The sequence below is a fragment of the Medicago sativa genome, chromosome 6 (genome assembly GCF_051527215.1).
Source record: "Medicago sativa cultivar Bolivia chromosome 6, Bolivia_mono, whole genome shotgun sequence".
Taxonomy (NCBI): Eukaryota; Viridiplantae; Streptophyta; class Magnoliopsida; order Fabales; family Fabaceae; genus Medicago; species Medicago sativa.
Window position 1 is genome coordinate 40144796 of NC_140754.1, and position 13330 is coordinate 40158125.

Below are 13330 nucleotides of genomic sequence, written 5' to 3' on the forward strand. Positions count from 1 at the left end.
AAACCACCACAAATATGTCGTAAGCTTTGAGAAAGAATTAGTGGACAATAGAGAAAATAGGGTTAGTGATTGAATGATCATATATGATGGAAAAATTGAATCCAATTGAAAATCAATAACTGATTATTTTGAGTTTTGCACAGAACACATCAATTTTCAGTTTGAGAAAGAATCAGTTTTATCATTTTTCCTGGAATAAGTGCTGTCAGAATTAATTAATCAAAGCTTAATTCTAAAAAGAAACAAAAGAAAGAAGGTGAATAATGAATTCATCGAGTGGACGAAGATGAAGCGGCCAGGAAGAAGTGCAAATCTAACTAGGTTTAAAATAAATGATAGAGTAGGGGGAGGCATGCGTGTTATTAAACGAGGCTTTGTAATCTAAACCATCTATTGTTTATCAAATGGTTGACAATTATTCTCATCATTCTCATATAAGATACCCATTCTCATAGTATATGTCCTCTATATATATATATATATATATATATATATAGACACACACAAAAAAAAAAAAATCATATCGTACTCAAAAGGTTATAAACAGATTTTACAATTATCCTTTACGCAACTTCATGTTTTGAAATAGATTCTTTTTAATTCAATGTAATTTTCTCTTAAAAAATTTCTCCATAATCTCCTACAAAAACAACCATGAAATTAGGCCCCTGTTTTGAAATTTCTTGCTATTAGAGTCAACTTTTCTATACATAAATCAATTCACTTCAAACTCAATTTTAATCAAATTAGTTTTACATATACTAAATTTTCCTTATTCACATTCTGCATACAAAAGAACACCTTGTAGTTAAGGGGAGTAAGACAAAAACTGTCCAAAGTTATGGAAAGCAATTATGCAGGAATTTTAAACGTGTCCCTAGCGAGCATAATTGAGACTAAAATGACTCGTTGTCACAAACTAGTTATTCAGTTAGTGGAAAAACATTGCGTACTTTAACTAGTATAATTTCAACTAACAAGAAATTTAGACTAGTATGATTTTGAATATTGCAGGGAAGTGGTTTTGACCCTTATTGTGAAGATTATACCATTGCTACTTTTTTTTTGAACGATTATACCATTGCTACTTAATGGTTGAATTTCAATTCTTACTTGTTGAATAACGATTATACCATTGACTACACTGAAGCAAGTTGAAGTAACAAAACCCACTTGGGTTGAGCTGGTGGTTGTTATGAAATGCAAAAGCTGAAAATGATCTCATTTCTCATAATTGTGAATGTAGTTACATGAGGTATTTATAGGAAGAAAGTGACGTACAATTATCCTATTAACAAGCTAAACCAAGTAGAATACAGAAATGTAAACTAGCTAACTTCATATGCAAGTAAACTAGAAGTGCTCTCTTTATTATTCTCTTCTTCCTCTAATAGTCCCGCACAATCTGGAGAATGGTAGATATCCAACATTCCTAGCTTGAATAGAAGAGTGTTGAATGGTTGAGGAAGTAAAGGTTTAGTGAAGAAGTCTGCCAGTTGATCAGATGAAGAAACAGGGAGAAGTTTCATTATGCCTGCTTGTAGTTTTTCTCTAACCAAGTGACAGTCAATCTCAAGATGCTTGGTTCTTTCATGGAATACTGGGTTAGCAGCAATGTGGAGTGCACTTTGGTTGTCACAATATAGCACAGGGACTTTATCAATTGTAACATGCAAATCCTTAAGCAGATAGAGAAGCCATTGCAACTCACAAGTAGCTGCACCTAAAGCACGATACTCAGCCTCTGAAGAGGACCTTGATACAGTCAATTGCTTTTTGTTCTCCAAGAAATCAGTGATTTGCCAAGAAAGAAGCACTGGCCCATAGTCACACAGTTCGTAGTTCGCTTCGGTACGTGGTACGAATTCGGGTACGCGGTACGCAACTCTCAAGAGAATTCGGTACGTAGGGGGTATACATAGTTGGTAAGTTATGGGTTCGTGGTTTGTAAAAATATAATACTCCCTCCGGTCCTATTTACAAGAGGCAATTTACTTTTTAGATACATTAAATAATTTATGTATTTGGTTTAGGTTCTTGACTAGATACATACATTATTCAATGTATCTAAAAAGTCAACTTTCTCTTGTAAATAGGACCGGAGGGAGTGTTTCGTAGTAGTATACTAAGAATAAAAATATTTTTTAGTGTTTTGAAACCAACAAATGTTTAGTTACAAAAATAAAGATTTTGAAATATATTTCCTCGATATAATAAATTACACAACCGCATAAAATAGTTAAATAAAGTTCTTTTTTTAAGGGAAGTTAAATAAAGTTGAATAAGTTGAATCTTGAGAATTGAGGAGAAACCTCGTAAGCAGAAAGTAATAAACAGATTGTATCGAAAATTGCCATTTGTTTTGGACTCTCGTAAAAGAAACATATGGTTTTTGTTTAGCTAAACCGAAGTCTTTTCTCTTTCTTAACACTTCATGTTCATCTACAGAACAAAAAAACAAACTTTTCATCTTCTTCGGTTCTTCTTTCTCCAACACCCATTTATTCGGAAAATACTTGGGTGACATAATGTCACCGTGACATTAAATCTGGGCCACACAAAGGTGTTGTGTTGTGTGGCCCAGATGTGTTGTATGTGTTGTGTGGCCCAGATGTTGTGTGGCAATGTGTGTTGTGTGGCCCAGATTTAATGTCACGGTGACATTAAATCACCCAAGTGCTTCCCCATTTATTCCATATGTCAATTTCGACTCACAATTAATAAGAGAAGGATGAAAACACTTGAAATTACCCCTTTCCTTCACCCTAAAATGCAATTCAAAACTGATAAAAATGAAAAACGGTGAGACTTTTGAACGGTTCTCTCTTCATCTTGCCGGTACGTTGCTTTCTGCGAATTCGGACGAACCAGTTCGCAAAAGTACCGCGAACCGGTACGCACGAACCAATTCGTGGTTCCCTTGAAGGACAGCGAATTCTGTGACTATGCACTGGCCTGAAATGGACCTCCTGGAATCCAAACATCCAGCCCAGTCAGCATCTGAATATCCAGATAAACAAAGAGATGAATCTCTGGGAAACAGAAAACCTTGACCAGGACATTTCTTGAGATATCTTAAGATTCTAGTGGCAGCAGTAAAATGTTGTTCAGTTGGAGCTGTGAGAAACTGGCTCAACTGTTGGGTAGCAAATGTTATATCTGGTCTGGTATTGATAAGATAGATGAGCCTGCCTATCAATCTCCTGTATGATGGTACATCACTATAAGGAGCACTAGAATCATTGTGTAGCTTGCAAGAAGGGTCAGAGGGAGTAGAAACAGGTTTGCAAGCAAGATGACCGGTGTCAGTAAGCAAATCAATGCAGTATTTTCTCTGACAAAGAGAAATACCTTCATAAGAATGAGCAACCTCTAAGCCAAGAAAATATTTCAATTGACCAAGATCCTTGATTTTAAACGATGAATGCAGAATATCTTTGATGGATTGAAGTTCAGAAAGAGAGTCACCAGCAACAATCACATCATCCACATAAACAAGTAACACTGTGAATGAAGTAGTGGTCTTTTTGGTGAATAATGAATGGTCAGAAGTGGATTGAGTAAAATTATGATGATGAAGAAGAGATGTAAGCTTCTCATACCACTTTCTACTGGCCTGTTTCAATCCATAGAGTGATTTAACCAATTTGCATAGTTGATTAGGTTTGGAATGAGTGATACCTTGAGGAACAAGCATGTAAACATCTTCCTGCAAGTCTCCATGTAGAAAAGCATTATTGACATCTAACTGGTGAATGTGCCAATGATTGATGGATGCCAAAGCAATAACAGTTCTGACAGTTGTTAGTTTGGCAACTGGAGAATATGTATCAAAGTAGTTCAAACCCTCTATCTGATTGTAACCTTTAGCAACCAAACGTCCTTTGTATCTTTCTATGGAGCCATCGGCATGGTATTTGATCTTATAGATCCATTTACAACCAATAGGTTTCACATTTGGTGGTAAATCAACCAGTTTCCGTGTCCCAGTGTTTTCAAGAGCAGTAATCTCAGCTTGCATAGCTTGATTCCAATAACTGAATTTGCTTGCCTCAGCATATGTGGTAGGTTCAGTATGGGAGTCAAGAGACAAAGAATAAGCACAGTGAGAAGGTGAAAAATTGGTAAAAGACATGTAATGATGAATTGGATAAGAGACATCATTAGTTTGTGAAGCAGAAGCATGATTAAGACTGCAGACATAATCTTGTAAATGAGATGGAGGGTTAACAGTCCTGGATGATCTTATCAGGGTGGGTGGTGGGGGAAGAGTTGGTGGGGAGGGAGTGTTATCATGAGGAGAAGGGTCAATGTCAATAAAAGGGGGTGGAGGTTGTGGTAATTGAGCATCAGAAGGGTTACTTGCAGTGGAAGCATCAGATGGGAAATAGTCCCAATCAGTGGTGACAGATGATGAAGATGGGGGGTAAGGTAAGATGTGTTCATGGAAACTGACATGTCTCGAGATATGTATCTCTCTAGTGTGAATGTCTAATAGGACAAAACCTTTAAAACCAACAGATTAACCTAAAAAGACAGACTTTCTAGCTCTGGCATCTAGTTTGGTTCTATGAGAATGAAGTGAAGTAGAGTAACACACTGAGCCAAAAACCTTGAAAGAATCAATATCAGGAACTTTATTATGAAGTAATTGATAAGGAGATTCGTTGTTAAGAGTTGGGGAAGTGACTCTGTTGAAGATAAAGGTGGCATGTAAGAGAGCATATGACCAATAGGAGGCAGGTAATTTTGACTGATAAAGAAGAGCTCTTCCTACATTAAGAATATGTTGGTGTTTCCTCTGAACCCTACCATTTTGTTGAGGTGTCTCAACACAAGATTTATGATGGAAAATGCCTTTAGAGGCATAAAAGGAATTTAAGAGAAACTCAGGGCCATTATCACTTCTAATAGTTTTAGTGGTGATATGGTATTAATTTTCTATGAGAGTAATGAAGTTTTTGACATGTTGGGAAACTTCAGACTTGCTTTTTAACAAAACAATCCAGACAAATCTACTATAGTCATCAAGGATTGTAAGAAAATACCTGTGATTATGCACAGAAGGAATGGACAAAGGGCCCCAAATATCAAAATGTAACAATTCAAATTTACTGGAAGCAATAGACAAACTATTTGAAAATGGTAACTGTTTTTGTTTAGCAAAATGGCAGATATCACAAGTGGCTTTGTGATCAAAGGTTAATGAGGGATAAAGAGAAATCATATGAGACAATCTTTTATGAGAAACATGTCCCAATCTAAAATGCCATAAGGCAGAAGAAGGAATGGTTAAGGTTTTATTTGTAGAAACATGATTAACTAAAAAACTATTATGTAAAGGAAAATCAGTTGAATCTAAAAATAATCTATAGAGACCATCAAATGGTTCACCCAAACCAATCATCTTCTGGGAATGAAGGTCCTGTAACAAACACTTTTTATCATGAAAAATGGCACAACAATTGAGAGATGAACAAAGTTTAGATATGGAAATCAGGTTGAAGTTGAATGAAGGAGAAAACAGAACATTATCAAGATAAAAGGTGAGGTGTAAAGTGTATAGTGCCAGCATATTCAACTAGAACAGAAGAACCATTAGGTAAATTGACAGGTTTTGGTGCAATTTTTTGAAATGAAGTGAACCAATGTGAAGATGAGACTATATGTTCATTAGCTCCAGAGTCTAATAACCAAATATCAGATTTAGATGATATAGAACGGGAAAAAATGGAAGCAGATATACCAGACTCAAGTTTGGAGATAGAATTTGAATTAGATTGAGAGTGAATATGATTAGCACTTGAAGGAGTGGAAACTGCTGGTGCAGGAAGCAAATTCACTTGTTGTAACAAGCTAAGCAACTGATCATATTTCTCCTGAGAAATACTGGTAATGGAAGATGAAGATCCATCATTGCAACTTCCTGATTGAACCTCATTATCATCAAAACTACTTGAGGCGTTTTTTGAAGAATTGGGCTTCTGAGAATTTGGATTTAGGAATCCATGTTTCTGATAACAATATTCAATGGTATGATTGTTTTCGCCACAAAATGAACAATCTCTAGGTGGCTTTGATCCAGGGAAATAGCCTCTCCCTCTGCCTTGAGGCTTGCGTGATTCAGCAACATTGATGACAGACAAAGGTTCATCAATGGAGGAGTCTAATGAACTATTGTTACTTTCCTCTTGTATAACCAACGAGTAGACTTTGTTAATTGAGGGGAGTGGATCAAGCATAAGCACCTGAGTCTTAATCACATTGAATTGATCATTCAAACCAGTCAAAAACTGAATAACTTGGTCTTCAAGCCTGAAATTGTGAGCTTCACGCATGGCAGCACAACGACAGGGATGAGGACAAGTGCAATGTGGCATTGGACGATGGGAATTCAACTCTTCCCAAAGAGTTTTCATCTCAGTGAAGTAATCTAACACCGACTTCGAACCTTGCTTCAGATTGTTGATCTTAGAACGAAGAGTAGCAATGCGAATATGATCTGCTTTAGAAGCGTTCTTTGAGATCCAACCACGCCTTAATGGCATTTTCATGAAAAACTAGGGTTTGTGCAATTTGAGGAGTAACAGAATTGATTATCCAAGATTGAATTAGATGATTACACCGTTCCCAAGCAGTGCGATTTAAATTATCTTCATCTGGAATCTCCATGGATCCATCAATGAATTTCAATTTGTTTTTCGCGTCAAAAGCTCGAATCATGGAACGACTCCATGCGAGATAGTTGGATCCATCTAGAGAAGCAGCTACAATCACTGAATTTGGTCCTTCGCTTGGATGAACTTAGAACACTGATTCAGTATCAGGTTGATTATTGCGAGGCATGTTGAAATTTGAATCAAATGATGAAGAACAGAGAGAGAAAAAAATTACAACAAAGTGCAAAATCAACGATAGAATCAAGAATAGAGAAGAAAACCGTGAGGGTTTCTGCAAAAATCAACGAAGAACAACGAAGAAGATGAAGAAATGGATCGTAACTAACTTCTGTAACTAACTTCCGCCATGGAAGAGAGAAAAAAAGCTCTTGATACCATGTTATGAAATGCAAAAACTGGAAATGATCTCATTTCTCATAACTATGAATGTAGTTACATGAGGTATTTATAGGAAGAAAGTGAAGTACAATTATCCTATTAACAAGCTAAACCAAGCAGAATACAGAAATGTAAACTAGCTAATTTTAGATGCAAGTAAACTAGAAGTGCTCTCTTTATTATTCTCTTCTTCCTCTAATAGTGGTATTGGATTGGGATCAGGGAGTATGCTCCTCGAGGTCTCAGGTTTCGATTTTCTCCGATGTCAATTTGAGTGGGCTAATTTAGCTTCTTCAAAAAAAAAAAAGTTGAAGTAACAAAAAATAAACAAATAATAGTGCATAAATTTAGAAAACAATTCCTTCATACTTGCATATGCTAATAAACCGTTAAGATTTTAACAAACAAATAAACAATTCAGAACCAATTGCATAAATTTTGATAATAACAATCTTAAAAATGATTTACTGATTGGAATTGATTTTATTACTTTATGTTCATGGAGGAATTGATTAATAGTGCACAAATTTAGGCTTAATAACAGTTTTCGCCCTCTAACTTTCACGAAGTTGCGATTTTGGCCTCCAAAGAAAAAAAAAACTACAAAACCGCCCCCTAAGTTTTTCAATTGTAGCAGTTTTGACCGCCCAAGGCCAAAAAAATAAAAAAAATAACATGTGGCACCTCACTTAGGGTGCCACGTCAGCGTAGACCGAGTCAAAATTGGCCTTGGGGGCCAAAACTGCCACAGGTACAAAACTTAGGGGACGGTTTTGTAGTTTTTTTCTAAGGGGCCAAAATCGCAACTTTGAAAAAGTTAGGGGTTAAAACTGCTATTAAACCTAAAATTTACATTGAATATGTATCAAAATTGAACTCATTAAAATTATATTTGGATTATAATTCAAAGTTACATGATTGAAACAATTTCACTATGCTCCTCTTTCATGACCAGACCTAAAGAGGTTTAGATACTCTTGATGTCTTGATAGATATTAAACTAAAAGAATAAATAAACATAAGAAAATATTCATGAATGATGATTCCTCTGCTCCACAAGTTCTCTGATTTCTCCAAAACTCTTCAAAATTGCACTTTCGTTGGTTTCTGCTCGTCAAAAGGTGTCTTCTCATTGACCTATGGCTCATGTATATATCGGCGTGGGTTTTCGATGATTTTATAGAAAGTTAGCATGCGATGCAATAATAAATCACACTTGGCGAGCCTTGACAAGGCTGAATTTGATGCTTTTCCTTTTGTTACTCACGATGTGGCTTTGCTGCCCACGACACAACTCTATCCAAGATTGAATTTGGCAATTTCTTAAGAGTCTCGCAATGCAGCTATGAAGCCTGTGACGCGAGCCAGTACGAGGCTGGTGTAGACACTTTTCTACATTTCTATGCTCCACGTTTTCACACCAAAACATCTAAAATAACTATGCCCCAAGAATCAACATAGGTAAACTTGTAAAAGTCATAGTACAGTCACCTACTTGTTTGGTTTGGATGTAGTTTCATGTCTTTAGACATATTTTCCTTTCCTTATATTTTCATGAATTTTCTTCTGAATTCTTAACTAAAATGTAGTAAAACTAGTTACCTCTACTCTAAATTGGCTCTAAAAGATGTTGTCAGTCTTTTTATGCTACACACCCTATCAGTTGTTCACATAGGTTTGTGTTCTTCTCCACTGGTGGCTTAGGTTGTCTTCTTGTAAAACTGTTTTAACTAAAAGTATATTAATTATAAGTTTTAATTTATCATTCACTAGAAAAATACTCAACTTTTCTTTTTTTGAAAGATTTCTCTATTTTTTCTGCTAATCTCATCACTTCAAAACCCTCTTCGCCCTTCCCCTCCAAACTCCCAAACAGAACCTTACAACCGAGGAAAGGGAAAGACCTACATAATGCTAGAGATGGAAGATAAAATAAATGTGTTCAAAAGTAAAAACAAATTACACGTGTTAGCCCAAAGGTCAAGACAAAAAAGAGCGGACGGACACGAGAGTGCCGTCTGGACGCTAATAATGATAATAATAATAAGGCTTAAATATGCATTTTGTCTCTATAATATGGGCGCATTTTGGTTTTCGTCCCTGCAAAAAAAAAAAAAAAAATTAAAAATGGAATAATGCTTAAACTGGGAAATGAATAATGTAGTTTTGTTATTATTTTGAAAGAAAAAAATGAATAATGTAGTTGTTATCTATTGTAATTGGAGAGTTTTATGTGGGAATTCGGTTTTGCTTTGACCACTTTTTTCTTTCTCTAGCGTTTTGATAATATTATTGTTAATATAAACAGAATGTGGTTTTGCTTTGACCTTCTCTATAGCATTTTTTTTGGCCAAACAACGCTCTTCTCCCAACATAATCTTTTTATTCGGTCTCTCTCTTTTAAGCCTCAACATTGAGATTACTAGCTGCAATAATTCATAATCATCATGACTATAGTTACTTCTCAGTAGGTATTTACATTCACAACTTTACAAATAATTTTTAATTTCATTATTGTCATACATATTTACGTATATACTAATTTGTGATGTTATTGAATTTGTTTCTGATTCATATGGATCTGAGTATTGAATCAGTATGTTATATTTTTTAATCAAAAGTTTATATATTTATAGTATCGGCTGTGATATGTGATTCGCTTTATCGTTGAATTTTGTTTAATATTGGAGGCACTGTGACGGATGATTCTACAAATGAATGAGTTGCTTTAGACAAAATGTGTTACAATGTTTTTGTTTTTCATGACTTCTGTTTTGTGTTACAATTCTTGCAGAGGTATCTAAGACTGAAGGGAGGGTTGGTCAAGTTACGCTCCCTTAGTGTCTTGGAGGAGCTTCACAATTTAAATTGTAATGAACTTGAGTCTTTTTCGATGAATGGATTGTAAGGTTTGATTGCTCTTCGAGTTTTAACCAATTTCTTATGAGAAACTATATTTTTTGATCAGCAAGAATGATTTTAACATGAAATAGGTATATTATTACAGGAAAAAGGGATAACAACAGGAAAACAAAAAAATGGAAATATTGCAAAACTTCGAGGGTCTCCTAATTCCTTCGCTGCCTTAAGGCCTCAATTCCTTATTCAATAATTCTACATTTTTTTATCTCCCTTCCATCTTTTCTATCCTTTCCTCTGTCATATTTCACTTATTATTTCCCATATCACACAGACCTTAACATGCGCACGGTCGTTATGACAACATAAATTTCCATCTTGCATCACCTTTATTGCTCATTCTTGCATTCTCGGTAATCTTTACATTTCGTGTATGAATTGTAGATAATGTCATTACATTGTGCAGGTGATTGATGCGGCAAATGATGTGACTGACGGTATTGGATTGGAGAATGTAAACTGTTGGTCGACCGTTAGTTGAGTGAAGGAATTTAAACATTTTTACGAAATATATAGATAATTGGATGGAAATCAAAGCATGGCATAAAAGACATGGCATTAAAGGCATGATATTAAACCCAAATTGTGACCTATGTTAGATTAAAATAGGAAGACAAAATTGGAATGACATGACCTTAAACTAAAGCTTATTGTCATTTTAGGCAAGTAGAGTTGGGAATAGGATTTGCATACTATTCTTCATTTTATTCTAATAGATAGATAGATAGATGGAAGGGGATCAACAATATTGTGGCTCTGTTTGGTACAAATAGCGGATAACTGATAGGCTAGCTGATATCTTATAGCTGATAGAAAGGTGCTTATTCTTGTCTCCATGCACTATTTTTCTTTTTCTTTTTCTGAATGTGACAAATACTTATGTTTTAAATAAATTGAATGCGCTCATCTTCATAAAATCTAAGAAGAAAGTAATTGATGATATTGCCTCAATTAATCTTACTCATGATGCTACATCCTATTCCAAAGTCTACCTCAGATTCTAATGTTTGTCAGTCCTCGGACGATGAAACTATTGGTCAAGGTCTTGACACCACCAAGTTTAACCCCAATTTTGGTTCATTTCATGGTAAAGGATGTAAACATGAAAGTGGTCAATATACAGGAGGACGATTCCCTAGTGTTAAGTGGCAAGTTTGTTTTAAATTTGGTCATTTGGCTGCGTAGTGCTGTCATAGGTTTTAAATTCCTTATCATACCCTATTTCTTAAAAGTAATTGGTTTTGCTCGTTTTTCTTTTCTAAGAGGATACAATGCTCATAAATTTTATTTCAGGTCTATGAGTGTCTGTTTTTGGGATGTCCTATTCAATGTGTCTAGGTTTCTCTGTTCCACTAGGTTTTTTCATCCTTATATGGTATTCTCATGCATGTTAAGGATGCAACTATATTTGTTTATCAGAAGGAGAAAATAATCCAAAAAAGCAACCTGCTTCATGTCGAATTTCTTATGTAGTTCCTCCAAATAAGGTAACCGTCTGTCTTATAAAGTTACCTCAATTAATATCACTTTAGTTTATTTTGATGGTTTCAATAAGCACCTACCTTTGTTGTGGTTGAATCTGCTTTCATATTTACCTTTATTAATGTCGAATTACAATTTTCTTTTGCCGAAAGGTTGACGGGGATAAGGATAATAAAGGTACGCATTCTCCATCTTTTTTACCAGAAATATCATTGTGATGAATTTTATTTTCACAATTGTAGATTAAAATTGTGGAGTTCTGTGAGTAACTGTGTTATGGTCATTTGTTTGGCTCCTTTTCTTTTGTTTGATCAATGATCGATTGAATTGCTAAGTATAGGATTAAAGACAAGTACTCATTCTAAATAACATAGGATTCATGGTTTTGCTTTGAGAAAACTTTGGAACGGTTACCTTGATATTTATTTAATGCATGGTAAATTGGCAAATAGATATACGAAAGAGAATTAGAACTCAGCAACTTAGTTTTTGTTTCTTGTTTTTTCTAATAACAAAGTGACACATCACAAACCAATTATAAGTTGTTCATGAGACCATGCTAATTCACGTGCGATGCTAGCAAAAAGTGCGGTTGTATGCTGGAGACCTATAGCTGTGAGGCGAATTGCACCATATAACTTATCTATGGTGCCAAAATACTCTTATGCCCAGTGCATGTGCATGTCTTAGTCAACTTCGGTAAGTTTACTTCTCCCTAATTTATTTAGAGTTTTATTATGAGATATTCTTGCATGAACTCTCACCCAACACATCATTCTTACACCCAACCAATAAAAAAATGACACATGTTAATAACTTTAAAAAAAAGTGTGATTTTAATTAAGGAAATGGAAACATAAATGGTGGTGGGTGGTTCTTGTCGGTTAAAGAAAGAGGAAAAAGGAGAGAGAAATATTAAAAATAATGAGAAATTTTTTTGATATTAATTCTTTTTATTATTTTAATGAGGTGTTAGATTTTAATTGGTTGGGTGTAAGAATGATGTGTTGGGTAGGAGTTCACGTAATAATCTCTCTTTTATTACTTGGATACTGATATTTTTTATTATTTATTACTTTATAATAATTCTATGTCTAATGTTTCCAACAATATTTTTTTTTTTAAGAATAATGTTTCCAACAATATTAAGAGTATGTAGTCATTACCAAACTTCATATGTAGTAATAATTCTATGTCTAATGTTTCCAACAATATTAAGAGTATGTAGTCATTACCAAACTTCATATGTAGTCATTACCAAACTTCATAACATGATGTTTTGATATGCTAAGAGTGTGTTTGGATGAGGTAATTTGGAAATTTTAAAGAATTTAAAATTCTAGGCAATTTACCTCAAAGTATTTGAATTCCCTCATAACATTACATTTCCTCAACATTACATTACATTCCCCCATCCAAACAATGGAATTCACCTCAAAGTATTTGAATTCCCTCATAACTTTACATTCCCTCAAAACATTCATCCATCCAAACACACTCTAAATTTTATTATTAGTGAGTAACGTCAAATTTACCACCTCTAATTCATTTGGTAGCAAGCGACGTCAAATTTAATTTCTAATATTAACAATCTAATTTCGATTATCACAATTCTTTTTTTTTTTGAGGGACCCACAATTCTTTCTTATTCAACAAACAATTTTTTGGCTATATAAACAGGTTCACGCACGTACAGAAAAAAGTGAGAAGAGATGCCCTCCTTTTATCTTTCCACATCATTTTCCTTCTCATATAAAAAACTCATGCCTGAACATAAAAAAAACCCTCCCTCTTTTATATGCTTCAAGTTATACTTTAATAATTTAATGGGTATAAAACACAACTCTAGGGTTTCATCTTCCTAACGATAT